Source organism: Callospermophilus lateralis, chromosome 5 (genome assembly GCF_048772815.1).
Source record: "Callospermophilus lateralis isolate mCalLat2 chromosome 5, mCalLat2.hap1, whole genome shotgun sequence".
NCBI classification, from domain to species: domain Eukaryota; kingdom Metazoa; phylum Chordata; class Mammalia; order Rodentia; family Sciuridae; genus Callospermophilus; species Callospermophilus lateralis.
The window spans coordinates 1,805,692-1,833,072 of NC_135309.1; the positions used below are offsets into that span (position 1 = coordinate 1,805,692).

General features: G+C 39.4%; 1 pseudogene; it reads left to right on the forward strand.

Moving 5' to 3' along the window:
• The first annotated feature begins 22,023 nt into the window (after positions 1 to 22,023).
• On the forward strand, positions 22,024 to 23,046 carry LOC143400056 (transcription factor JunD-like; annotated as a pseudogene).
• The last annotated feature ends 4,335 nt before the right edge of the window (positions 23,047 to 27,381 follow it).

A 27,381-nucleotide genomic window follows, 5' to 3' on the forward strand; every position in this document is an offset into this window, starting at 1 on the left:
AACGTGCAAATTCCTGGCTATTTTGATTTGTTTAAGAAGTTATTATAGAATGTAATCACCTTATTGTGCTATAAAACCTAAGAGTTACTTTCTGGTCTTAACTTTTTTTGGCACTCCTTACACACAATCAGTCTCTTTCTCATTCTTATGATTAATATGGGGAGCATTTCTGTTTCCGTTTCTGTATAATCAAGTTTTTAGCTTCAACACAAAAAATGCCACATGCAGTATTTGTGGGAAAATAAATGTCATTACTAGGAAAAAAATTATTATCCTCAATTAGTAATTTGGGAAATTTGCATAATTCTTTTCATTCACTCATTCAGTGTTTTGAACTTGTCTATAATAATAAATCTAAAAAAAGAATAAAAATATATAAATCAAATATCCATGTTTTCAAGATTTTATGGGTCACATTTGGTCAATGGGAGTAATTTTTGTGACATCTATTTTTATAAAAATGGCATATACTAATTCTTATTAATTTATTTATAATAAGTGAATATAGTATATGTATGTTTTGGGATTGTAAGTTTAAATAGATCCATGTTACCATGGAATAAATAACTTTAAAAATTGTATTAGAGTTGGCTCAGTGGCACAGGCCTGTCTTTCCAGTGTATGTGGAGGCTGAGGCAGGAGTATTGAGAGTTCAAAGCCAGTCTCATATACTTAGTGAGGTCCTGAGAAAAAATTTAACCCTTTATCAAAATATTAAAAAAAAAACAAGAAAGAAAAGGGGACCCAGACACAGTGGCACGCACCTGTAATCCCAGTGGCTCAAGAGGCTGAGGAAGAAGGATCAAGAGTTCATAGTCAGTCTCAACAATGATGATGAACTAAAAAATTAGTGAGACTCTAAATAAAATACAAAATGAGGCTGGTGATTTTGCTCAGTGGTGGAGTATCCAAGAGTTCAATCCCAGAAGGGCCAAATCAAATAAATAAATAAAAGTGCTAGGGATGAGGCTGGGCCTGTGGTTCAGTGGTAGCACAAATGAATTTCATGGCATGTGTGAGGCACTGGGATTCATTCTCAGAACCACATATAAATAAACAAAATTAAAATCTATCAACAAAGAAAAAACTATTTAAAAAACGGGTCATTCAGCAAATCGCCCCGCGGCTGGAGTCTGCGGTGCGCCCTGGGAAACGACGAGCTAGCGGTGCAGAGATGCAGTGCTGCTGATTCTGCAGGCTCCTTCAAGCTGTGCATTTGCTGTGCTCGGAGCTGAATTCTGGGTTTGAGACTGGGAAAGGAAACGGTCCAGTTCGGATCTCCACACCAGTCAGACCACAGAGGAAGCCAGCGGCCACCATCTTGGAGAGCTGACGTCATCATCCCTGTTTTCGACTGATTGCAGCTCTTTCAGCTATAGAACAGGTAATTTCAGGCTGACATTTGCCTGCGTCTCACAGACAAATTGCTCAGACTTAGTGCTAAAGAACCCGTGGAAACTGCTTCTTTGAGCCTGCTCCTATCGGAACACGCACCGAGCCCGGAGTGGCTGAGTTCAGGCTCCCGGAGCTGCTCTGTCCCAGGGCTATAGAACCCGTGGAAACTGCTTCTTGGAGCCTGCTCCTGTCGGAGCACGCACCAAGCCCAGAGAGGCCGAATTCTGGCTCCCCGAACTGCTCTGGCCCAGGGATAAAGAACCCGCGGAAACTGCTTCTCTGTCTGGGTCCTGTTGAATACTGTGGAGGCCAGAGGGGTGGAGAGAGACACCGCCTGTGCCCAGAACAGGCCTAGAGAACCACCAGCGTGGTAGCACATCACCCCAACTGGAGTGGGGGCCGAACAGAGCCGACGCCCATGCCTGGAACAGGCCGAGCGACCCACTGGCGTGGCAGTCACGTCACCCCATTTGGAGTAGGGGCAGAGCAGAGACGCCACCCGTATTCGGAACAGGCCCAACGTCCTGCTGGTGTGGTAGTCACGTCACCCCAATTGGAGTAGGGGCAGAGCAGAGCCTGAGCCCGCGGCCGGTGCAGGCCCAGCAGCCCAACGGCGTGGTAGTCACGTCACCCCTATTGGAGTAGGGGCAGAGCAGAGCCGCCACCTGCACCCGCAAGGTAGGCAGGCCTGTGACCGACCAGCGGAACAGGCCCAGCAGCCTGCTGGCTTGGTAGACACGTCACACCAGTTGGGGGAGGGGCAGAGAAGAGCTGATTCCGAGCCCGGAACAGGCCCAGCAGCCTGCCAGTGTGGCAGTCATGTCACCCTATTTGGAGTAGGGGCGGAGCAGAGCCGCCGCCCGCATCTGGAACAGGCACAACGACCCACTGGCATGGTAGTCACGTCACCCCAATTGGAGTAGGGGCAGAGCAGAGCTGCCACCCGTGCCCGCAAAGTAGGCAGACCTATGACCGACCAGCAGATCAGGCCCAGCGGCCTGCCTGCATGATAGACACGTCACCCCAATTGTAGTAGGGGCAGAGCAGAGCCGCAGACCGCGCCCAGAACAGGCCCAGCGACTTGCCGGCGTGGCAGTCACAAGACCCCAATTGGAGTAGGGGCAGAGCAGAGCCGCCACCCACGCCTGCAAGGTAGGCAGGCCTGTGACCAACCGGTGGATCAGGCCCAGCGGCCTGCCGGCATGGCAGACACATCACCACATTTGGAATAGGGGCAGAGCAGAGCCGCTGCCCGTGCTCGCAAGGTAGGCAGACCTGCAACCGACCGGAGGAACAGGCCCAGCGGCCTTCCGGCATGGTAGACACGTCACCCCAACTGGAGTAGGGACAGAGCAGAGCCGCCGCCTGCACCTGGAACAGGCCCAGCGACCCGCCGGCGTGGTATCACGTCACCCCAATTGGAGTAGGGGCAGAGCAGAGCCGCTGCCCGCACCTCCAAGGTAGGCAGACCTGCAACCGAACGGCTGAACAGTCCCAGCGGCCCTCCAGCGTGGTAGACAGATCACCCCAATTGGAGGAGAAGCAGAGCCGTCGCCCGCCCCTGCAAGGGAGACTTTTCAACTATACAAGAGCAATATAAAAATATAGGGGAAAAATTTCAAAAAACACAACAGTTTCATCAAGCAGAAAGAAACACGAGCAATATAAAAAGACAAGGAAAGAGAGGACCACAAGCAATGCAGGTCAACTCAACTTTAGAAAAGGTGATAGCTGCAGCAGATGGAATGTCAGATAAAGAATTCAGGATATACATGCTTCAGATGATCTGGAGTCTCAAGGAAGACATTAGACAGCAAAATCAGACAATGAAAGATCACTTCGACCACTTCCACAATGAATTACATGAACAAATCCAAGAAGCAAAAGATCAACTATACAGGGAGATAGAGGTAATAAAAAACAAACAGAAAACCTAGAAATTCAGGAAGCAATAAACCAACTTAAAAACTCAATTGAGAATACTACCAGCAGAGTAGAACACTTAGAAGATAGAACATCACACAATGAAGACAAAGTATTTCAACTTGAGAAGAACATAGACAGCTCAGCAAGACTGTAAAGAAACCATGAGCAGAACATCCAAGAAATATGGAATAACATAAAGAGACCAAATTTAAGAGTCATTGGGATACAGGAAGGTATAGAGGTCCAAACCAAAGGAATGAGTAATATATTCAATGAAATAATACGAGAAAACTTTCCGACTTGAAGAATGAGACAGAATCTTAAATCCTAGAAGCCTACAGGATGCTGAATGTGCAAAATCATAAGGGATACACACCTAGACACATTAAAATGAAGATGCCCAACATACAGAATAAGGAGAGAATTATAAAAGCTACAAGAGAAAGGAAGCAGATTACATTTACGGGTAAACCAATCAGGATAACAGCTGATCTTTCAACACAGACTCTGAAAGCTAGAAGATCCTGGAATAACATATTTCAAACACTGAAAGAAAATGGGTTCCAACCAAGAATCGTGTATCCAGTGAAATTAAGCTTCAGGATGGAAGATGAAATTAAAACCTTCCACGCTAAACAAAAGTTAAAAGAATTTGCAGCTATAAAACCATGTCTTCAAAACATCCTCGGCAAAACATTATAGGAAGAGGAAATGGAAAATAACAATGAAAACCAACAGTGGGAGGTAGGACAGTAAAGGGGGGAAAATAATCAAAAAGGAAAACAAACCATGTTTAGTAATATAAATAAACAAATATGGCTGGAGGAACAAACCATATCTCAATAATAACCCTAAATGTTAATGGCTTAAACTCACCAATTAAGAGACACAGGCTAGTAGAATGAATCACAAAACAAGACCCAACAATATGCTGCCTACAGGAGACGCATTTGATAGGAAAAGACATACATAGACTGAAGGTGAAAGGTTGGGAAAAATCATATCACTCATATGGACTTCGGAAACAAGCAGGAGTGTCCATACTCATATCAAACAAAATAGATGTCAAGCCAAAGTTAATCAAAAGGGATAAAGAGGGACACTACATACTGCTCAAGGGAACCATACACCAACAAGACATAACAATCATAAATATATATGCCCCAAACAATGGTGCAGCTATGTTCATCAAGCAAACTCTTCTCAAGTTTAAGAGTCTAATAGACCACCATACAATAATCATGGGAGACTTCAACACCTCTCTCACCACTGGTCAGATCGTCCAAACAAAAGTTGAATAAGGAAACTATATAACTCAATAACACAAATAATAACCTAGACTTAATTGATATATATAGAATATACCACCCAACATCAAGCAGTTACACTTTTTTCTCAGCAGCACATGGATCCTTCTCAAAAATAGATCATACATTATGTCACAGGGCAACTCTTAGACAATATAAAGGAGTAGAGATAATGGCATGCATCTTATCTGATCATAATGGAATGAAACTGAAAATCAATGATAAAAGAAGGAAGGAAAAACCATGCATCACTTGGAGAATGAACAATAGGTTACTGAATGATCAATGGGTTATAGAAGACATCAAAAAGGAAATTAAAAAATTCTTAGAGATAAATGAAAAGACAGACACAACATATCGGAATCTATGGGACACATTGAAAGCAGTTCTAAGAGGAAAATTCATTGCTTAGAGTTCATTCCTTAGAAAAAGAAAAAACCAACAAATAAATGATCTCATACTTCATCTGAAAATCCTAGAAAAAGAAGAGCAAAACAACAGCAAAAGAAGTAGAAGGCAAGAAATATTTAAAATCAGAGCTGAAATTAATGAAATCGAAACAAAAGAAACAATTGAAAAAATTGAAAAAACTAAACGTTGGTTCTTTGAAAAAATAAATAAAATCAACAGAACCTTAGTCATGCTAATGAAGAGAAGAAGAGAGAGAACTCAAATTACTAGCATATGGAATGAAAAAGGCAATATCACAACAGACACTTCAGAAAGATATCAGAAACTGTTTTGAATCCTTATACTCCAATAAAATAGAAGTTGGTGAAGGCATCGATAAATTTCTTAAGTCATATGATCTGCCCAGATTGAGTCAGGAGGATATAGACAACCTAAACGGACCAATATCAATTGAGGAAATAGAAGAAACCACCAAAAGAATACCAACTAAGAAAAGCCCAGGACCGGATGGGTATACAGCAGAGTTTTACAAAACCTTTAAAGAGGAACTAATACCAATACTTTTCAAGCTATTTCGGGAAATAGAAAAAGAGGGAGAACTTCCAAATTTACTCTACGAGGCCAATATCACCCTAATTCCTAAACCTGACAAAGACACTTCAAAGAAAGAAAACTACAGACCAATATCCCTAATGAACCTAGATGCAAAAATCCTCAATAAAATTCTGGCGAATCAGATTCAAAAACATATCAAAAAAATTGTGAACCATGATCAAGTAGGATTTATCCCTGGGATGCAAGGCTGGTTTAATATACAGAAATAATAATTGTTATTCACCACATCAATAGATTTAAAAATAAAAACCATATGATCATCTCGATAGATGCAGAAAAAGCATTCAACAAAGTACAGCATCCCTTTATGTTCAAAACACTTGAAAAACTAGGGATAACAGGAACTTACCTCAACATTGTAAAAGCAATCCATGCTAAGCCTCAGAGTAGCATCATTCTGAATGGAGAAAAATTGAAGGCATTCCCTCTAAAATCTGGAACAAGAATGGGATGCCCTCTCTCACCACTTTTGTTCAAGATAGTTCTCGAAACACTGGCCAGAGCAATTAGACAGACGAAAGAAATTAAAGATATAAAAATCGGAAAAGAAGAACTTAAAATATCACTATTTGCAGATGATATAATCCTATACCTAACAGACCCAAATGGGTCTACAAAGAAACTATTAGAGCTGATAAGTGAATTCAGCAAAGTTGCAGGATATAAAATCAACATGTATAAATCAAAGGCATTCCTGTATATCAGCAACAAATCCTGTGAAATGGAAATGAGGACAACCACTCCATTCACAATATCCTCAAAAAAATAAAATAAAATACTTGGGAATCAACCTAACAAAAGAGGTGAAAGACTTATACAATGAAAACTACAGAACCCTAAAGAGAGAAATAGAAGAAGATCTTAGTAGATGGAAAAAAATACCCTGTTCATGGAGAGGCAGAACTAACATCATCAAAATGGCGGTATTACCAAAAGTTCTCTATAGGTTTAATGCAATGCCAATAAAAATCCCAATGGCATTTCTTATAGAAATAGAGAAAGCAATCATGAAATTCATGTAGAAAAATAAAAGACCCAGAATAGCAAAAACAATTCTAAGCAGGAAGTGTGAATCAGGCGGTATAGAGATACCAGACTTCAAACTATACTACAGAGTAATAGTAACAAAAACAGCATGGTACTGGTACCAAAACAGGCGGGTGGATCAATGGTACAGAATAGAGGACACAAAAACCAATCCACAAAACTACAACTATCTTATATTTGATAAAGGGGCTAAAAGCATGCAATGGACGAAGGATAGGATGTTCAACAAATGGTGCTGGGAAACCTGGAAATCCATATGCAACAAAATGAAACTGAATCTCTTTCTCTCACCATGCACAAAAGTTAACTCAAAATGGATCAAGAAGCTTGATATCAAATCAGAGATACAGCATCTGATAGAAGAAAAAATTGGCTACGATCTACATACTGTGGGGTCAGGCTCCAAATTCCTCAATAGGACACCCATAGCACAAGAGTTAATAACTACAATCAACAAATGGGACTTACTCAAACTAAAAAGTTTTTTCTCAGCAAAAAAAACAGTAAGAGAGGTAAATAGGGAGCCTACATCCTGGGAACAAATCTTACTCCTCACACTTTAGATAGAGCCCTAATATCCGGAGTATACAAAGAACTCAAAAAATTAGACAATAAGATAACAAATAACCCAATTAATAAATGGGCCAAGGACCTGAACTGACACTTCTCAGAGGAGGACATACAATCAATCAACAAGTACATGAAAAAATGCTGACCATCTCTAGCAGTGAGAGAAATGCAAATCAAAACCACCCTAAGATACCATCTCACTCCAGTAAGATTGGCAGCCATTATGAAGTCAAACAACAAGTGCTGGCGAGGATGTGGGGAAAAGGGTACACTTGTTCATTGTTGGTGGGGCTGCAAATTGGTGCAGCCAATCTGGAAAGCAGTATGGAGATTTCTTGGAAAGCTGGGAATGGAACCACCATTTGACCCAGCTATTCCCCTTCTCAGTCTATTCCCTAAAGACCTAAAAAGAGCATGCTACAGGGACACTGCAACATCGTTGTTCACAGCAGCACAATTCACAATAGCAAGACTGTGGAACCAAACTAGATGCCCTTCAATAGACAAATGGATTAAAAAAATGTGGCATTTATACACAATGGAGTATCACTCTGCATTAAAAAATGACAAAATCATAAAATTTGGAGGGAAATGGATGGCATTAGAGCCGATTATGCTAAGTGAAGCCAGCCAATCCCTAAATAACAAATGCCAAATGTCTTCTTTGATATAAGGAGAGTAACTAAGAACAGAGTAGGGATGAAGAGCATGAGAAGAAGATTAAAATTAAACAGGGATGTGAGGTGGGAGGGAAAGGGAGAGAGAAGGGAAATTGCATGGAAATTGAAGGAGACCCTCAGGGTTATACAAAATTACATACAAGAGGAAGCGAGGGGAAAGGGAAAAATAATACAAGGGGGAGATATGAACTACAGTAGAGGGGGTAGAGAGAGAAGAGTGGAGGGGAGGGGAGGGGAGGGGAGGGGGTATAGTAAAGGATAGGAAAGGCATCAGAACACAACAGACACTAGTATGGCAATTTATAAATCAATGGAAGTGTAACTGATGTGATTCTGCAATCTGTATATGTGGTAAAAATGGGAGTTCCTAACCCACTTGAATCAAAGTGTGAAATATAATATATCAAAAACTATGTAATGTTTTGAACAACCAACAATAAAAAAAAAGAAAAAAAAAGAAAAAAAAACTGGTGATATATCTCAGTGGGTAACCACCCAAATGTACTCACCCTGTACCCCTTCTCTATCTGGGATAAACACCCTAACACATATGAAAGAACAATATCTCAGCCTGGCCACCTATCCAGCATTTCTCCTTTAACAGCCCTAATGACCCATTCCTCACTTGATGCCCATTCTTTCATGCCACCGTGTGACTATGTACTGGACCTGCACTAAGCCACCCGAGCACAACTGGTTGTTAAGGTCCAGGTACACGTATCACTAATTCATTCCACTGGGACCTTATATTTTATAAAATGGGTTTCTAATAATTCAAAATGACAGGCTGAGGACTGAAAGTACAGTTCAGTAGTAAAAGGAGTGTTTCCCATGTGACTGGCTCTGGGTTCCTCTGCCACGTGACCAGCATGAGCTTCATGAAAGAAGATTTGGTGCATAAGAAATTGCTAGAAAGTTTTAAATTAAAGAGGCTCTCATTACCTTTAGCACAGATCCAAGATGGCTTCTCCTAGTTCCTGCCTCCAACCACCTAATGTGGTGACGAGGTTTACAGAAGAGACTAGCGAGAGAAGGAGAGCATGCCAGGGAGTGAGCTTTTATAGGGGAACAAAAAATTCAAGAGAAAATCCCATCCAATGAAGGATAAGGGGGGCAGCATCTCAAGTTCAAGGCTGGCAATTGGGTTTTCAGGTCAGGGGCCAGGCACGGCTCAGCACGGACAAGCCCTCAGGTGGGGAAGGTTTTTTAACACAGGCTGTGTTTAAGCACCTCTCACCCAGGCAGGGAGGTAACTCAAATCACGTGTAAGGATGGCCTCCCAGGATCCAACTCCAGCATGTAAAAAAAAAGCCAGGCAGGCCTGGTGGCACATGCCTATAATCCCAGTGACTATAGAGGCTGAGGTAGGAGGATCACAAATCTAAGGACAGCTTCAGCAATGTAGTGAGGCCCTAAAAATCTTAGAGAGACATTGTCTCTAAACTATGAAAAAGGGTTGGGGATGGTTGTTCAGTGCTTAAGCAATCCCAGATTTAGTCCCCACAACCCAAAACAGAACCAAACCAAATCTAAAAGTGAAAAACAAACTGTATTCCCCAATATTTCTTGCAGGTAGGGGTCTCTATGATTCTGTGCTGGCCAATGAGATATCAGTGGAAGCAACTGGGCCTCTAGACCTTTGTTTTTTCCTTCTTCCCTTTCCCCTGATTGCTGTATTGAATGGACTGCAGAATGAAGAACAGAAAGGGTTCTGGGGCATGATGGCATAGCTGGATAGCCAAAGCAGCCCAGACTACCAACCACAGGGCTTTTTGATTTTCAAGTAAAAGGAAATCTTTTTCAGTATTTTATGGGTATATTTTTCTAGTAGTGGAAAGACAGATACATTGATTTTTCTTCTTTTTTTTTTTTACTTTCTGTTCATTGTCTTTAGGTACAGGAATAGTGTAGGCCAAGAGAACCAGCCATCTTTGTCACCAATTATTATTCAGGTCTCTGTGGATGGAAAGAAAGTACAACACAAAACCTCGACTTCACCTAATCTGAGCCCTTGGGGCAGAGTTAGGCCTGAGTCATCTCCAGGATCTCTTACCTACCCCAGAATGTTCTCAGAGAGTGAGTATCTTTTCTTTTGATGCCAACACTCAAGTCCAAAATCTCAGGGCTCCCATGGCTCTCCTGAGAACTGTTCCACAACAGGCTAACACAGGTCCCAATCTCAATTCTTGTACTGATGGGCCATTGGGAAAGTGATTTTAAGCAAGCCTTTCTGTTCACATTTTTGAAGTGGGTTTTCTCCAAAAAAGTCTTGAATCTAAGTGAACACAGAAGGAAGAAGCCAGGGTCCAAGGACTAAAGATGAACACTGCCTCCAGAGAAAACTAGGATTTGAAAAAAATTCCAATTAAAGTGAGGTGGCAGGAAAAGTATAAACCTTTATATAAAATAATAGCCTGCCAGCAAAATGTCAGGTGTGAGCATGGATGTATGTGTGAGAGACTTACTTTTCACAGCCTCCACTATAGGTGAAAATGGATGCTAAAATTTCAATATGTAACATAAGAAAAAGGAACCACATATTTTTTTCTTTTTCTTTTTTTTCTTTTCTTTTCTTTCATTTTTTTGTGCAAGGGTTTGAATCTAGGGGCACATACCAATGAGCCTCTTCCTCATATTTTTTTAATGTTATTTTTTAACTTTTGAGACAAATTGTTAATCAAAATATTAGTGTATTCTTATATCAAACAAGCACTTTGGTCACAAAATAAATATGACATTTTAACAACGACTTCTCTTTTACTGATTTTGTTTCTTTTTCTTAAATTCAAGTGAAAATGGTTTATTTTCATATTTAATAACTTTGTTATAATTTTCGCCATTATTCTCTTTTTTTAAAAATTTTTATGTGGTGTTGATGATATAACCCAGTACCTCGTGTGCACTAGGCAAGCACTCTTTCAGTGAGCCACAAAACCAGCCCACATTTAACCGCATTTTAATCAAATTCTTTTCATTCTTTCTACCGACCCTTGATTTTTTATTCACCCTCCAATCTATGTGACTAAAAAGGCCTGAGAAATGATACTACCTAATGAAAATTCTGGTTTTGGGGGCGCTGGGCTTTGGCAAAATTCCCACACTTTGGGCAGTTTTTCAGTATTCTACTGTGTATTTTGAATTCTTTATAGGAGCTTTTAGCATTGTTGTAGAACAATGCAAACAGTTTCCCAGAATATGGCACTATTTTTGAAAGGTCTGTGGACATTGAATGACATGATGAGAAAAGCACCTGGCATGGTGTGATTGTGTGATTCTGAGAAGACACAAATTTTATTGTGAGGTCACAAATGGTGTTCTTACCTATAATGTCCTTACATTTGTTCTTTAGCATACTTCAACTCATCCTTCAATACCTACTTTAATGTGAAGAATTCATACTCTCAGCCAATAACTATACCCAGCCAACCAGACCCCTTCTCTGAAGACTAAGAATCTGAGCAGCAACAAAGCAACTGCAGAAAGGCTTCCAGTGTGCTAATATAACAACAGGGTCCAGGAAGGAATATAATGGGGTTTTGGACACTGAGATCACCTGGCAAGACCCAGCTCCAGGTTTTATTGAATTTTGCCATCAGGTTCCTTTGACCTCCCCGGTGTCATCTAGAGCATCTTTTTAAAAGCGCCCAGTTCAGTTTCTGCAGCTTGAAACCCAAGTCCCCAACTGCTGCCCTGTCTCTACAGCATTGAGTCAGGCTGTCAGAATAAACAATAGTTATACATAAGTCATTATAAAGAGGCTTTTCTTTTGAGACTCAACCTTGAGAAAGATGGCCATGATCAGATACTTATGCTCCCTCATACTGAGATGCCCCAGGCTGGCTGGAGAAGAGATCACAGGTGACTCTTGTTTGCCAAGTAGGTGTGCCCATTCTGTGCTGAAAGGGTAAGAGTGCTTAAGGCACAGACCTAAAGAAAAGCAGAAAGCCATATCCTTTGCAAACATGCTTCTTTAATTCTGGCTGGGCTCTTTTACATATAGTGCATGGACCTTGCTAGTTGCTTGCCAGTACCTCTTCTGCATCCATAAAATGTGCTCACCTTTATGCAAATAAAGTATCGTCATCAGCTGAATTTTGTAAATGGAGATACTCTGACTTAGGTTAGCAGAGTTGTTCAAAGTCAAACATTAAATATGTGGAATTCAAAGGTGACCAGAGCCCAAAGGTAATTGTCCCTTAGACTCAGTGATGTCACAACATTGGGCATCTTGGCAAGATCTCGTTTTTTCATTTCAGATAGAGTTTTCAAGGAGCAGTAGAGAGGCCAGGTGACACAGAGAGGCTGCCGTAGGAGTAAACTTGATGGAAAAGCATGGCTAATGAAGAAGATCAGAGCCATTTTTTAAGTTAGTGGATGTTGGTGGAATTGGGCCAAGCCAGACTGCAAATATTCAAGAGCTAGAGGGAAAAACCTGCAATCCAAGAGTGTTAAATATGTCAGTGTTGGCTGAGCAATGTGGACAGAATGCAAAAAATAAAGTGGATGGAGTGGGCGTGGCTCTGCATAAGAGAGCAAATAAGAGGCAAGGTGTTGGGTGAAGCACATTGAAATAAAGTGGAGAGGACCTGTAAGGGTTCGGCGAAGCGTCAGAGAAAGAGACCACAAGAGACCAGCCTCATGCAACACGCAGGGGAAGTTTATTAGGATCCGGTTCAGCGCACTGAGGCTCTAGGCAGGCTCGCACAGAAAAGGAGAACAGCCCAGAGCCCCAAGCAGAGGCTAAGCAGAGCTTAAGTACACTTTTTGGGGAAGGCGGGGCGGGGGGGTGGCGGGGGGGTTGCATACATCAGAACAAATCATCACGGGGCACGGGAAAATTGAACAACAAACCTAAGAATTGATTAGTACATTCATTGGCGGGAACAGATTGGACAGGGTGATTGGTCACTTCTAAGCGGGGTGAACATTTAGATTGATTGGTTCTGGGGCCCGAGGTGCCTACGTGCCATTTTACACAGAGTCCCAAGTTATCAGACCACCAGAGGAGCCAGGGAGAATGTTTACTGGGGTGGCTCCAGTATTGTCCTAACAGCTACAGAGATCAAAGGCTCCGGGGTAGCCGAGGAATTTAACATATCAATGGTCTCTTACTTTACAACCCAAGCCTTGCAGTTTAGGAACTTCACAATGTCTGATCTTTTACATTTTAACTCTGGCTCTGCGGCTTAGAATCAACTTAGAAATTTTACCTTTACAGACCTAGTGGGGCTTGAATGTTGGGCAGAGCTGGGTGAGGCAGAGTCAGGCTGAGTGAGTGTAGCCCAACCCATAAGAACAGTGGATGGGGAGGAGACAGGGGAAGCATGTGGGAGGCAGCACCCCATCCAGCACTCCTTAGGTGATCACAGCCTAGGATCCAGGAGGCACAGTGGTGCAGGAGCAGAGGGCAAGGTAGGTGTGTCCACAGGAGGCAAATGGAGTCAGGTGAGGCATCTGGAAATTCTGTCAGGATACACTGTGGACCCAGTGGGGAAGCAGGACCTTTGGGCTCTGAGATAGAAATGTGACCTCAGGTCTGTTCCATTGGGGGTCTCAGTTTCCCCTCTTACACACTACGGCGATGAAGGGAGTCTGAAGATGCCACAGCACAGCCTTTCTTGGTTCCTCCCTCTCATGGGATGCTGTGCACTTTTCTTATTTCAGGTTAATTGGGTTCCATGGGGTTTCTGGAAGAGGTCCTGGGGATATCATCTGAGACACTTTGTTTTTGGGAAACAAAAATTTTACTATCATGTTCACAGAGACTTCTCTTAGTGCCTGCTGTGTACATACTGAGACCTGGAGGTCCAGAGAGGGTAAGCCTGTGATGCAGCCATAACTTGCTGGAGCCTAGTTTTGATATCACAGCCCACTTCACTCACTCACTCAGGCACAGGAAGTGTTTTCTAGCACCTAGGCAGTAAAAAAAAAAAAAAAAACCATAGAAGGATGCTGCATTAATGCCGCAGTCTCTGGCTGGGCACAAATCACGAGCCACTCACAGCTTTGTAGATTCAAACAGCAATTCTTTATTCCCGATCTCACACCGGCCGTCTACAAACACGCTCTGGGGAAATCCACGTTCTCTGCCCAAATCCACCTTTCCACTGGGCTTCTGTCTCCCAGAGTATACTGTCTGACCCTAAGAACTCAAGAGGAACTCAGGCAGCAGGATACGCCCTATTCTAAATGGGGAACACCCTAATCTCCTATTATGCTAAACCGGGAACACCCTAAACACGGATCCACCCTGGTCCTTGAGCAAGGTCACCTTTCAGGAGTCCTTCCACTAGACAGCATGGGAGTACGCTGGCAAGGAAATTGTCATACTTACTTGGCTGATGGCTCCCAGCAGAACGAGGAGGAGGCCTTAACCCTTTCCAGGGGTGACTTTGAGGAACTCCCTAAATCTGTAAAGTAGAACACGATGCGATGCCTGCCTCTCAGGCTGGTCCAGCTTCATGATTCTCTGAAAGGCAGTTTGGCATGGATGGGGAAGGGGATCTATTTTGACAGTATTATCATTTAGTTTTTTTTTTCTTTTAAACATTTATTTTAGTTGTAGGTGGACACAATACATTTATTTTATTTTTATGTGATGGTGAAGCTTGAACCCAGTGCCTCATGTGTAATAGGGGAACATTCTACATCTATGAAAAACCACAGCCGTCATTTAGTTTTATATATGGAAACATAACCCCTTGCATTTTAAAATAAAACAATAGTACCAGGCAAAGAGGACACAGACATGTACAAAACAGCAAGGAATCTCTCCTGTCATTCTTGTGGGGGCTACTATTATCCTGGTCTGAAGCAAGAATTCAGGCACTAAAGGGACATAGAGTACTGACACCCTTTAGTCATCTGATCTAATGTTACCATCCATGGCAATGTTTTACCTTCTCAATTATTCTAAAACAAACCCCTCACCATGTAACTTAGCTGCCCCAATCCTTTTCTACCTGTGAGATAAAGGCCTCCTTAAGGATCCCTCCCTTGCTGGCTTCTCCAGTTGCATCTCCCCACCCCTCTCTGAGGTTTCAAGAATTCTTGTCTCATCCCTACTTGTACTTACTGTTCTGCTTAATGTGGGTACTTTCCCATGTTAGAAGTGCTAACTCCTAATTAGACACTAGATGGCACCAGAACTGTACTTTTGACATTTTTCTAGCCTCCACCAGAGTATTTGCCTACTTATTGACTGGCTTGGTTAAGAAACATTTTAGAAAGCCCTTCGGTATTTGATTTACAAACAGCTTTTGAATTTTTTTCATTCAAATATTCATTAATTGTATGTATGAAACTAATCATCCAGCTATGAAAGGGAGTAGTACACTAACTATCCAGTGTATGTATGTGTGTGTATGTGTGTGTGTGTGTGAGTGAGTGTGTGTGTGTGTGTGTGTGTGTGTATTTATGAACATATATATTTTTCTCAAGATTTATTCAGAAGTGGGATAAGGGTTTCAAATCAGTCATGGCCTCTTTTTACACCTGTTGTTCCTGGGATGTTTCAGGAGTCCTTACTAATATTGCAAGTATTTCTTTCTCTTGTCTATGCTGTGGTTATTATAAGCCATTAAATAGAATAAATATATCTCAGAGATGCCAAGTGTTATCTCACTCGTAGTTGTCCATTGGACATCTCTAGTCCTAAGTAAATATTCAGTCCTTTTTGGCAAAAGCAGCTTTTAAGTCCCTCAATATGAGGAGGATTTGTGGCTATTTAGCAGAACTTGTCCCCATGGATAAGATTATCAATAGAATATGTATTATATGACATGATGGCATGACTTGGTAACAGGAAAGAAAGTGGTTTAACCTGATTTGTTTATTTATCATTATATATTTTATAAACATTTAATGTACATATAATTATATATTTATAAAGCAATAATTTTGAATACATGTATCTGTCTTTCACACATACATGTTTATAATATTGTCTTTAGAATAAGCAGGTTTGTGGATGGATTGGTGTGAGTGTAATGGTGAAAAGATCAAGGACAATTGCTGAATTTTTGACTTGAGCACTCTAGGGTAGTTATACCCAATCCTGTATCTAGAAGAAAAACTACACGAGGCAGGGAAAAGAGTGCTAGTCTTAAAGAAGGCTTTTGTGTTGCTGTTTGTGATTTCTCCTTGATTTCAACAAGAACATATCTGAATGTGACAGGAGAGGACTGGGAAGAAAATGAATATTTGGAAGGCAGGGGAATGTGCAAAATACTGCAATGAGACTGAGCATGACCCTGGGCATGGGTGAAGATAAAGAGTACAGGGAGCATTTCTCTGGCTGGGGACACACCTATGTTTAGCAATGGAGAAGGAAATTATATGAAGGAGACAAAGTGTGAGGGCATCCAGTTAAGGAGGTACAAAACCAGGGAAATGTAATGACATGGATTTCTGGAAGAGATAATTTTAAAAAGAAAGGCAGAACCTCTTGTTCTAAAAACCACTAAAAAGTAAACTACAGGGTGACAAAGGAGGGACCTTGAGATTTGGTGCCATAGTTGTTTCTGATGGTCTCAGTGGAGCCCCTATCCTAAAATGGTAGGAACTGAAGCCAAATGAAAGATTTTTTGGAAAAATTAAGGTCAGCATAGTGAAGGCAATAGCTGGAGATCGTTTTTCTGATTGTGTACAATGAGATAAAGGGAGACTCAGCCAGGGGTTAAAATTAATGGCCTCTGAGATGTGGGAAAAGTTTATTTCTGCAAAAGTTTGTTTGTAGCTGTAGAAATCTTTTTTTCTAGTACCATGTTTTCCACCTACACCCTAGAGTTGATTTTTTAGAAGTAACATAGAAGCCTAATAGTAATTTCTGGAGAGTAGGAAGGGTGCTGGGGCAGGGCAAGGGATGAAAGTTGAAGACAGATAATTAGATATGATCACTGTGTACCTTGCATTTGGAAATATTATGTTCAATTCCATTAACATGTGCAATAAATATTTGTTATTTAAAAACAAATTAAAACTAATTATTCTATTTGATCACTGAAAAGTAGGCACTCAACACCGAGGGACAGAATATCCTTTTGGTTTGTTTCCTGCTTGTGAAAATGGTTATTGTTAGTCACCTATAAAGAGAACTTATTAAATAATTTTGGAAGGAATAATATGCATTTGAAATGCCTTGTTGTCAAAGTATAAAGAGGTTATCTGATGGTCACTGAAATATTTGAAGCGCTACAGTCCATCCATTGTCAAGGTAGTTTGTGCCAGCTTCATCCTTTGGGAATGTAATATTTTCCTTATTCTTTCACTGTTTGTTGCAATCAAGTCACTGAATCTGCCCACTCGTAAAATGACAAGGATACTAAGCTCCACATGCAGGAGGGGATGCTATTCTCCTGCATTGTTTTGAAATGTTTGTCGGTTCCCATCATTAATTATTATTAAAGTCAATTATGTTTTATCAGTAAATATATATTCATTTGTTGCTTTCACTTATAATTTACTGATATTGTTTTTATTTTATTGCTCATATTTTTCGATCTTTTACTCTTTCAGGATCTTTTACTTTAGTTCTCATGTCATTTTCAGGAATCCACATGTGGGACATCTTGGGATACTCTCCTCTTGCTCTTCCTTCTTTTTCCTCCCACTATATTAAGGTTCGTTTTTAAATTTATATTACCAGATCATAGAATCATCATTTTCTCCAGGGAAATATACAAATTTTTACTGGTATTTTTAGGGCCCAATGCAAAATGAAAACTTTGACTCCCTGTATAAAAGCAGGTGACCTCTACCATTGACATCATGAGACAGAAATCAATTTCTTTCTTCTGTGATCTCTTCACATGTCATGGTAAATTTTGTCTGTCTTTTAATTGTCCATATTAGAGAATTTTAAATTTTTAGCAAGACTTCTAACATTCATCTTTATGTATGCCATATCAATTCTAAATGCAAACTTATGAGCAAGTCACATTGGAGAGCTTACATATCCATGTTGTGTTCATTAATACCAAAACAGTAAATATTACACAGAACCAGTGCAATTGTTTTTACTACACCTTGATTACTGTAAACAATTTCTCCAGCTGGTTTGTTAATTAGTTTGAAAGAACTGGAAGAAAAATGACTGTGGATCACCCTACTTTTCCTTTCCCTTCATATTCTCAGCTGGAGAGGTGGATTAACACAGTGAAGTACCTTGAGTGACAAAGCTGTCTTTTTTTCTGTATTTGAATCTAATTCTGGTTGAACATTAAGATGTGGCCTCCCCGCATTTCATCATGCTCCCTTTATTTACTTACTGGTGAATAAGACACGGTCACATTGCACTCAACTCTCTCTTAGCTACCATATTTCCTTTCCCGCTGGAATTTGTGATAATGGGAATGAAAACTCAGTGTCCGTGAGGTGCTCAAATGCACTATACCTGCAGGTTACATTAATGTGCTGTGTTTATACCTGTGGTCCACTGCCATCTTGGAATTTACTTATGAAAAATAAGTAGTAAGGTAAAATCAATAAAAATTATGATAGCAACTGCAGAATATTCAATCAAGGACAGGTCCACCTTGAACAGTAATCCTGACTGTGTATGAAGAGCATCATGGGGCTAGACCTTCTTTCCCTGCCTTCTGCCTCCTCCTCTCTCTCCATCATCCTTCCCTCCCTCAGTACCTTGTATCCTCCCTTCCTCCCTTGCACAATAGTAAGAACACTAAGTAGGATACATGTACTCTGAAAACATATGAGTGAACATTATACTATTGTAAAGTGTAAGTACAGAATTTTGCTGCAAATATCTAGAAATTGTTTATTTTATGCAATTAAAATTTTATATCCATTGAAGAGCAGCACCACATTTTACCCTAACCACATTTCTTTGCAAACAACATGCTTCTCTCTCTCTCTCTCTCTCTCTCTCTCTCTCTCTCTCTCTATATATATATATATATATATATATATATATATATATATATATATATATAAATTTAGAGACATGGTCTCATTCAGTTGTTTAGGGCCTGGCTAACTTGATGAGGCTGGTTTTTAACATGTGTTCCTCCCACCTCAGCTTCTCAAACCACTAGTATTCAAGGTATGTCCTACTGTACCCAGCTCACTTAATGGGTTTTCATAGAGATTATTTTGTGTTTCAGATTTTATACTCTTCTCAGGTGATGTGTAAGTAATTTCTCTCATTCCAACAGTTGAATCTTTTCCCTGTTCATGCTTTACTGTGCTGTTCAGAAGCCTTTGGTTTAATGGAATTATACTTGTCTGCTTATGGTTCTGTGTCCTGTCCTTTTACTGACATAACCAAAGGATCATTTCCTAAAACAATGTTGGAAAGTGTTTCTTTTGTGTGTTTTTTTTTTGTGTGTGTATATTTTGCTCACAAACGTATGCTCTTCTTTCTTTTTTTTCTATTTTAGATTGAAAAAAATAGCAATTTCATCTGCTTATGTTGTATAGCATGATATTTCAATACATGTAACACTGTGTAGTGATCATATTTTTCACCTTATTAGGATGGGAAATGATTGGTAAATTGGACCCCAGTATTTTCTTCCAGGAATTTTACAGATTTACATCTCACTGTTACATTTATTCCTCTTTGAGTTGATGTTTTGATATGGTGTAAGATAAGTTTTGGTTTTCTTTCTTTCCTGTCTGGATATTGAGTGTCTTCAACACCATCTGTTAAAGAGACTAACTATTCTTTATTCATTCTGTATTGTTGGCCTTCTTCTCAAAGATGAGTATGAAGTGAATGTCTGGGCTTATCCTTGTTCTCTTTTTTATGCATTGGTCTACATGTTGCCTTCTATTTCAGTACAACAGTGTTTTAATTCTTATAGTTTGTAATTTGTTTGATTCTATCTTTTTGAGATTTTTAAAATTAGCTATACATAACAGTAAATGCATTGAAACATTGTACATAAATGGAGTACAACTTCACATTTTTCCTTTTGTACATGATGCAGAATTACACTGGTCATGTAATTGTATAATCGTGCAGAGTAATGATATCTGATCCATTTCATGATCCTTCTGAATGCATACCTCTTTCCCTTCTTTTGCTTCCCTCTCTTTAATCCAAAGTGTATTTATTCTTCTCTAGTGCCTTCCATTGTGAATTAACATAAGCACATCAGATAAAATATTCAACCTTTGAAATTTTGCTATTGATTTATTTAGCTTAGCATGGTATTCTCAAGTTTCATCTATTTGCCAGCAAGTGGCATAATTTTATTCTTTCTAGGGTTGAGTAATATTCTATCACACACATACATATACATAAACACACACACATACACACACATAGACACACACACACACATACACATATATACATATATATGTGTATGTGTGTGTGTGTATATATATATATATATATATATATATGTATATATATATCACATTTTATTTATTAATTCATCCGTTAAAGGATACCTAGGTTTGTTCCATAGTTTAGCTATTGTGAATTGACCTACTCTACATTGATGTGGCCACCAGCAATGTATGAGTGTACCTTTTCTCCCACATCCTCATGAAAACGATTATTGCTCATATTCTTGATAATTGCCGTTATGACTGCAGTGAAATAAAATATTGAAATAGTTTTGATTCTCATTTCTCTAATTGCTAAAGATGATGGTCTGTTTTATATGTTTGTTGATCAATTATATTTCTTCTGTGAAGTGTCTGTTCAGTTTCTCCGTCCATTTATTGATGGGTTATGTCTCTTTTGTGGCAATAAGTTTGTTGAGTTTTTTATATGTCTTGGAGATTTTTGTTCTATTTGATGTGTATGTGATAAGGATTTATTCTCCCATTCTGTAGGCTCTCTCTTCATGTTATAGATTGTTTCCTTTAAAGAGTGTAAACTTCTTAGTTTGAATCCATCCCATTTATTGATTCCTAATTTTACTCTTTGTGTTTTAGGACTCTTGTTTATTATGTCAGCTAACAGGATGAGGATTTGGACCTTCTTTATTTTTGTCTGTTAGTCACAGGGCCTCCATTCTCATGTGTAAATCTTTGATCTACTTTGAGTTGAATTTTGAGCACAGTGAGAGATAGAAGTTTAATTTCATCTTTCTACTTATGGATTTCCAGTTTTCCCAGAAACAATTGTTGAAGAGGCTATCTTTTCTCCAATTTATATTTTGGTTACCTTTGTCTAGTATGGATTGGTCTATATGTCTTTTGATATGGGGTTTTCTTTTTCTTTCTTTCTTTTTTTATTGTTTCTCTGTAGTATAGTATAAGGTCTAGTATTGTGATGTCCATTGATTCAATCATTTTGTTGAGAATTGCTTGTTGAGAATGACTATTGTTGCTCTCCTATTTTTTCAAATGAATTTCACGATTGCTTTTTCTAGTTTTATGGAGAATGTCATTGGACGTTTAAAAGGAATTGCACTGAATCTGTATAAGTTTTTTGTTAGTATCGCCATTTTGACTATGATCATTCTTCCTATCCAAGAGCATGAGAGATCTTCAATTTCTATCTTTAGTGTTCTGTGGTTTTCATTTTAGAAGTATTTTACCTCTTTTTTAGATTGATTCCCAAGTATTTTATTTTATTCTTTCTTTTTCTTTTTTGAGGCCATTGTTAATGCGGTGGTTTTCCTATTTTTTTGTTTTGTTTTGTTTTTACACTGAATTCATGGCTTGAGTATAGAAATTCATTTGGTTTATGGGTGTTTATTTTATATTCTGCTATTTTGCTGAATTTATTAGTCAAGAAAGTTTTCAAGTGAAATTTTTTGGATTTTCTAAATATAGAATCATGTGATTAATAAATAGTGACAGTTTTATTTCTTATGTTTCTATTCATTTATCTATTCACTTATTTATTAAAGATAAATAAATAGAAACATAGGTTTTGGATAGAGCTTCAAGGATGATGTTGAATTGAAGTGGCAAAAAAAAGGCATTCTTTTCCTTTTTTTGAATTTTAGAGGGACTGCTTTAATTTTTTCTCCCTTAAAAATAATGTTTCCGAGGAGCCGCCACAGAAGGCCCAGGCGCAGCAGCCACTGCCTGGGTGAGCACAGGGCTGAATGGGCAGGGGAGGGAAGCGAACCCCTAGGGAGGCCATGGCCACTCCTCCTGCACCAGGTGCAAAGGTGATGCGGAGGCTGGAAACACTCTTCTATGGTGATGAGACATTGAGCAGCCTGGGCAATGGCGTCAGTGGCAGCAGCAACAACTTTGGGTGCCTGGCCCTCTTGTCCCTGGGGCGCCCCAAACAGCATTGGCAGGCAAAGTGGTGAAGAATGACAGCTGACACTGAGCCTGAGCACACAAGTGGTGGAGGCGCCACCTCTGGCTCCCCTGCGCAGACTGCACCCCCAACAGGCGCCCCCGACAGCCTGCTCTCCAGGCCCATCTAGGGCTGGTCAAGTTCGCCTCTCCTGAGCTTGAGTACCTCAACATCCAGACCAACGAGCCGGTCACAACCACCCTGAGTAGCACGCAGTTCCTCTACCCAAGATGGTGGACAGGGAGGAGCAGGAGTTCAACGAGGACTTTGTAAAGGCCCTGGAGGATTTGAACCAGCAGCACCAGCTTGGCGTGGGTGCAGCCCAGCTGCTGCTGCGGCCTCGCAGGAGGACCCTCTGGCACCGCATAGGGCGCCACCCTCCCAGCTGGCACCCGTCTTCCTAAACCTGAGCCACAACAAGGATGGCACTAGGGGTGCTGGGGATGCTGCAACTGTCAACTTCTCCTCCTACCCGTTCCCTTCCCACAGCTGCTGCCTCCCGGTGGTGTACTGGGGCCGCTGTGCCTAGCTGTGCTCAAGGACAACCACAGATGGTGCCCAACTTGCCAAGCTTCGGCGAGAGCCTGGTGTCGCCAATCGACATGGACATGCAGGAGCGCATCAAGGCTGAGTCCAAGCAGCTGCTCAACAATATCAGAGCCTCCAAGTGCCTCAAGGGCAAGCTGGAGCATCTCTCACTGGAGAGGAAAGTGAAGAGCTCAAGAGCCAGAACAGGGAGCTGGCTTCCACCATGAGCCTGCTGCTCAAGCAGGTGGCGCAGCTCAAGCAGAAAGTCCTCAGCCATGTCAACAGCAGCCGCCAGCTGCTACCCCAGCACTAGGTGCCCTGGTACTGAGCCCAAGCACAGGGCACATCCGCGGCTGCCTCCTCTTTAGGGGCGGGCTTGCAGGGGGCAGGGATTGAGCTCCCAGGAGTTGGTATGGTGCGGCCCTGGCGACCCCCTCCAAGAGGGTGCCCAGGACTTGGAGAGGGTGCCTTGGACTTGACAAGCTGGACCCCCTGCTCCTGGCGTGTTGGGGGAGAGCACATGACATCCCCTTGCACTGCTTCTGTTCCCTGTGCTGTCTCTAGGTGTCACACAAACCCGCGGCCCAGCCACCCCTTCTACACACTGCTGTGGAAGGGGCTCTGTGAGGCGCAGCCTTCAGCCTGCCTTTTCTTTTATTCATTTTTTTTTTTTTTTTTTTTTTTTTTGCCTTTGGAAGAGAGAAGAACAGAGTTTTTGATTCTTCCGTATTTATGTTTCTACTCAGGAACAAAGGGTTGTGCGTGCGTGTGTTTCTTTGTTTTGGCTTTTTTAAAAGAAATGGGAAGGAAAAAAAAAATATCATGCCTTTTCCTCACTCTGGCTACCCCCTTTTGTCCTCCTGACACCCCTCTCCCCTGCCTTTTTTGTTCTTTGTTTTTGTTTTGCTAGGAGTCCACATTCCTGTTTGTAATCCTTTGTCAGATTTTGTGTTTTCAGTAAAATTTCCTTACTAAAAAAAAAAAAAAAAAGGGAGAAGAAGAATATTTCCCTGTGTTTACCATAGGCAGCTTTTATAGTGTTAAGACATTTTTCTAATATATATAGTTTTCCAGTGTTTTGACCATGTATTTAGTAAAATGCTTTTTCTGCATTTGTTGAGATAATTTTTTTTGATTCTTGACTTTACATCTATTTACTTAAAAAATGTTTATTGATTTTCATGTGTTGAACCAACCCTGCATCTCTGGGATAAAGCCCACTGATCATGTTGTACAATCTTTTTAATATGATTTTGTATGCTGTTTGCCATAATTTTATTGAGAATTATTACATCTCTGTTCATCAGGAATAGTGGTGTGAAATGTTCTTTCCTTGATTTATCTTTGTCTGGTTTTTGCATCAGGTTGATATTAGTTTCATAGAATGAGGTTAGAAGGTTTTGCTATTTTCTATTTCATAAAATAATTTTAGAAGAATTGGTGTTCATTCTTTTTTCAATTTCTTGTATAACTGGGCTGAGAATTCTTCTGATAATGGGTTTTTTTCTGAGTTGTTAGGCTTGTGATAAACCCTTCCTTGTGAAAAATAATGTAGTACACTCAAGACTTCATGCTTTAGAAGAGAAATGCCTACCTTAACATTAGCCTGCTTTGACAAATATTAGTCCTCAAATAACAATATTTTTTAAACATTTTTCCCCAGGAGAGGACTGACACCTCCAAGATTCCTTTCTTTAAACACAAGTGTGTGTGTGTGTGTGTGTGTGTGTGTGTGTCCAGTGTTTTGTGGTCACTTGTTAAAACTTCATTAAATAACACAGCCATGACTTCAAGTTGGGTATTTTACACAAATTTTTTAGCCCACATCTTAAGTTTTTGATCCATACAACACTTCAAATAGCTTTAATTTCTATCAGAGTCTCTACATGGAAGTATGAAATGATGGGATAAAATATTTTAACACTCAAACTCTCCAATATTATCAAATTTATTGCTAATGGAGTGTAATGTCATTCATACTCTTGACATAATTCTCCTGAAATAAATATGAAAACCTTTGAAATAAATAAAACACAAGAGAATCAGTCAAGTGATGTGACAGAACCCCCATGAGAGCAAGATGAAGATTATGAAATACTTCTGAATTAAAAGCTAAGTTCCATGAAAGGTGGAATCAACATTATTCATGTATGTGTGTGTGTGTGTGTGTGTGTGTGTGTGTGTGTGTGTGTATTGGGATAATTACTACACTAAGATATTTAGGTGTTTGTAGAATAGTAGACTATAAGATACTATTACAGTGTTAAGAAATAGGGAAATAAAGGGAGTTCTATCATAAACATCATGCTGAATTTAGCTGGAAACCCAAATGTGAAGCCTAGAGATGTTTTGTAGAAAGAAACAAAGTTAAGCAAATAGAGGACAGAATAGAACATAATAGTTTACACACATATTTTTAATAAATTCAATAAAATGCTTCATTTCAAGGGAAACTAATAAACCAGGCTGTGGTAGAAGAAAGTGTCAAGTTCAACTTGTTAAACTGTTTTTGACACATCTATGACCAAAAAAGAAAAATGATTATTTCCCATGAATAAACTCAGTAATAACAGAAAGTCTTTTCAGATAAATGGCTACACTATGAATAATGCTGCAATATTCATTAACTCCACTGCCTCTTCCAGAATAGTCCCTCAGTGCCTGAAAGACACATGAATACAGAGAAATAGGTACCCAGGGCTTTGAGTCTTCTGCAAGAAAAATTTCATTTTTTTTCTAAGCTTTGGCCATCCTGACATCAATGTGTAGATTCAGATATTTGGAGCAAAGCTGTACTCTGATGATCCAATTACCTTTTTCTTTTAAAATTACAATATTTTCTGTAGAAAATGCTTACTTTACCTGAACACCCAAAGTCTGTTGTCATTCATTGAATGAATTTAAATCTGTTGTCATTCATTGAATGAATTTAAATTGTCTTTGAAAAGCATTTTTTCTTTAATGTTTTCAGTGAACAAAATCATCCTTTGATATTTGGGTAAAAAAATCAGTGAAAATTTCTTTGAAAATTTTAATACTTCTAAGAAAAAGATAAAATAACTTTCTCTAAATTATTATAAACTGCTCTTATTACAGAAAAGTCACTAATGTAATAGAAAATAATTTGGTTTTTATTACTCTTGTCATTTTTGTTTGTTTGTTTGTTTGTTTTTTGTTCTGTTCCTAGCAAAACAATGTAAGGCTTCTCACTAGAACCTGAACATGTATGATTGTTGTATAAAAAAATAAATTAGACAAAAAAAAACTAATGCTTTATGTGAGTGTGTATACTCTTAAAATATATTTTTCATGTTTTTCAACTAAAAAAATTTCAGAGTAATGATACCTAATATAAATATATATGGCTCCCATAGAGCTTTATTTTCCAAATGACTAGTTTGTGAGAAGTAAATATGAAAAGTAAACTGAGACATTTTCTCTTAGAAAGAAATCAAAGAAGGGATGGAGAGTGAGAGATATGAAAGAAATAACCAATAAAATGAGAAATGAAAAAAGTAGAGAAGAGAGAAAGGAAGGAACACATTTGACTAATGGTTTTTCTCATTTAGGAATGAAGACAGGTTAAAGCACCTTCTTTCTGAGGGAGCCAGTTTTTCTTCCAATTACCCCTTCCCATTGTAGTTCATCTTCTGATTCTCTTGACCTCATCAAATTGAATATTTAGCAGATATATATTGTCATTATGAACCAATATGTTTTTGAAGAGAATTTCTTCAGCTGCTGTACAGTTCAGATTAGCCATGAGCAGGTAGTTTAAGAACTGTGACAACAAAATGAACCGTAGATGCCAATCGTGCAGGATTTTCTTATTCCCATTCTAGGAACCAAAATGAGAACTTCTTTTTTGTTAACCTTGGCTGAGGAATGTAAAAGAAGGTCCTGACTGGCCCTGGTCATGTCCAACTATACTAAATATTGTTGTGAGCATAATGGAACTTAATCTGTAAAGAAATGACTCATGGACCCTGTTATCTGTTTCTGGTAGGATAGTGTTAGTAACTACCATAGCTCAGAAATGAAAGATCTACATGGGAATGATTAAGTTATAAAGAAAATATGGAATAAGAATATGGAATTTTCAGTCTCATCAAATGCCTAGTATTTATCTGATCAATAGGACTGTGTTTCTAAGTAATATCACCCACAATTTATCTGCCCCTTAATGTGTATCAGCACACCTCTTTACTTGGACCATCTTCATTTATTTCAACCAGAGATTTCTTGGGTAAGGAAAAAAAAGTAATTGCATTTTAAAGGTAGCATATTGGAAGTGAGGTGGACTTAAAAATAATCTCAGTTAATTTTCTCATGATTATTTGTAGTAAAATAAGTTTAAAATATACTTTCCTTAGTATTCAAAGAATTACCACCTATGGAGCAGAGTGATAAATAATCATTTTTTATTGATGTATAAGCATCTTTTTAATAAGTTACTAGTTTATTCACTAAGGTCTTATGTTCACTATTCTCTAAAAAGGTCATGAAAATTATAGAAATAGATTTTCTTGACTTTTTTGTAGAAAAACTCCAGCAACATTTCACAGAAAAATATACAAAAAAGAAAGAAAGAAAACAAAAGAAAAACAAGGTTGTTGGAAATTATTAATTCTCAGTGCAAATTTTATTGTTGAGGGTCAGTTGT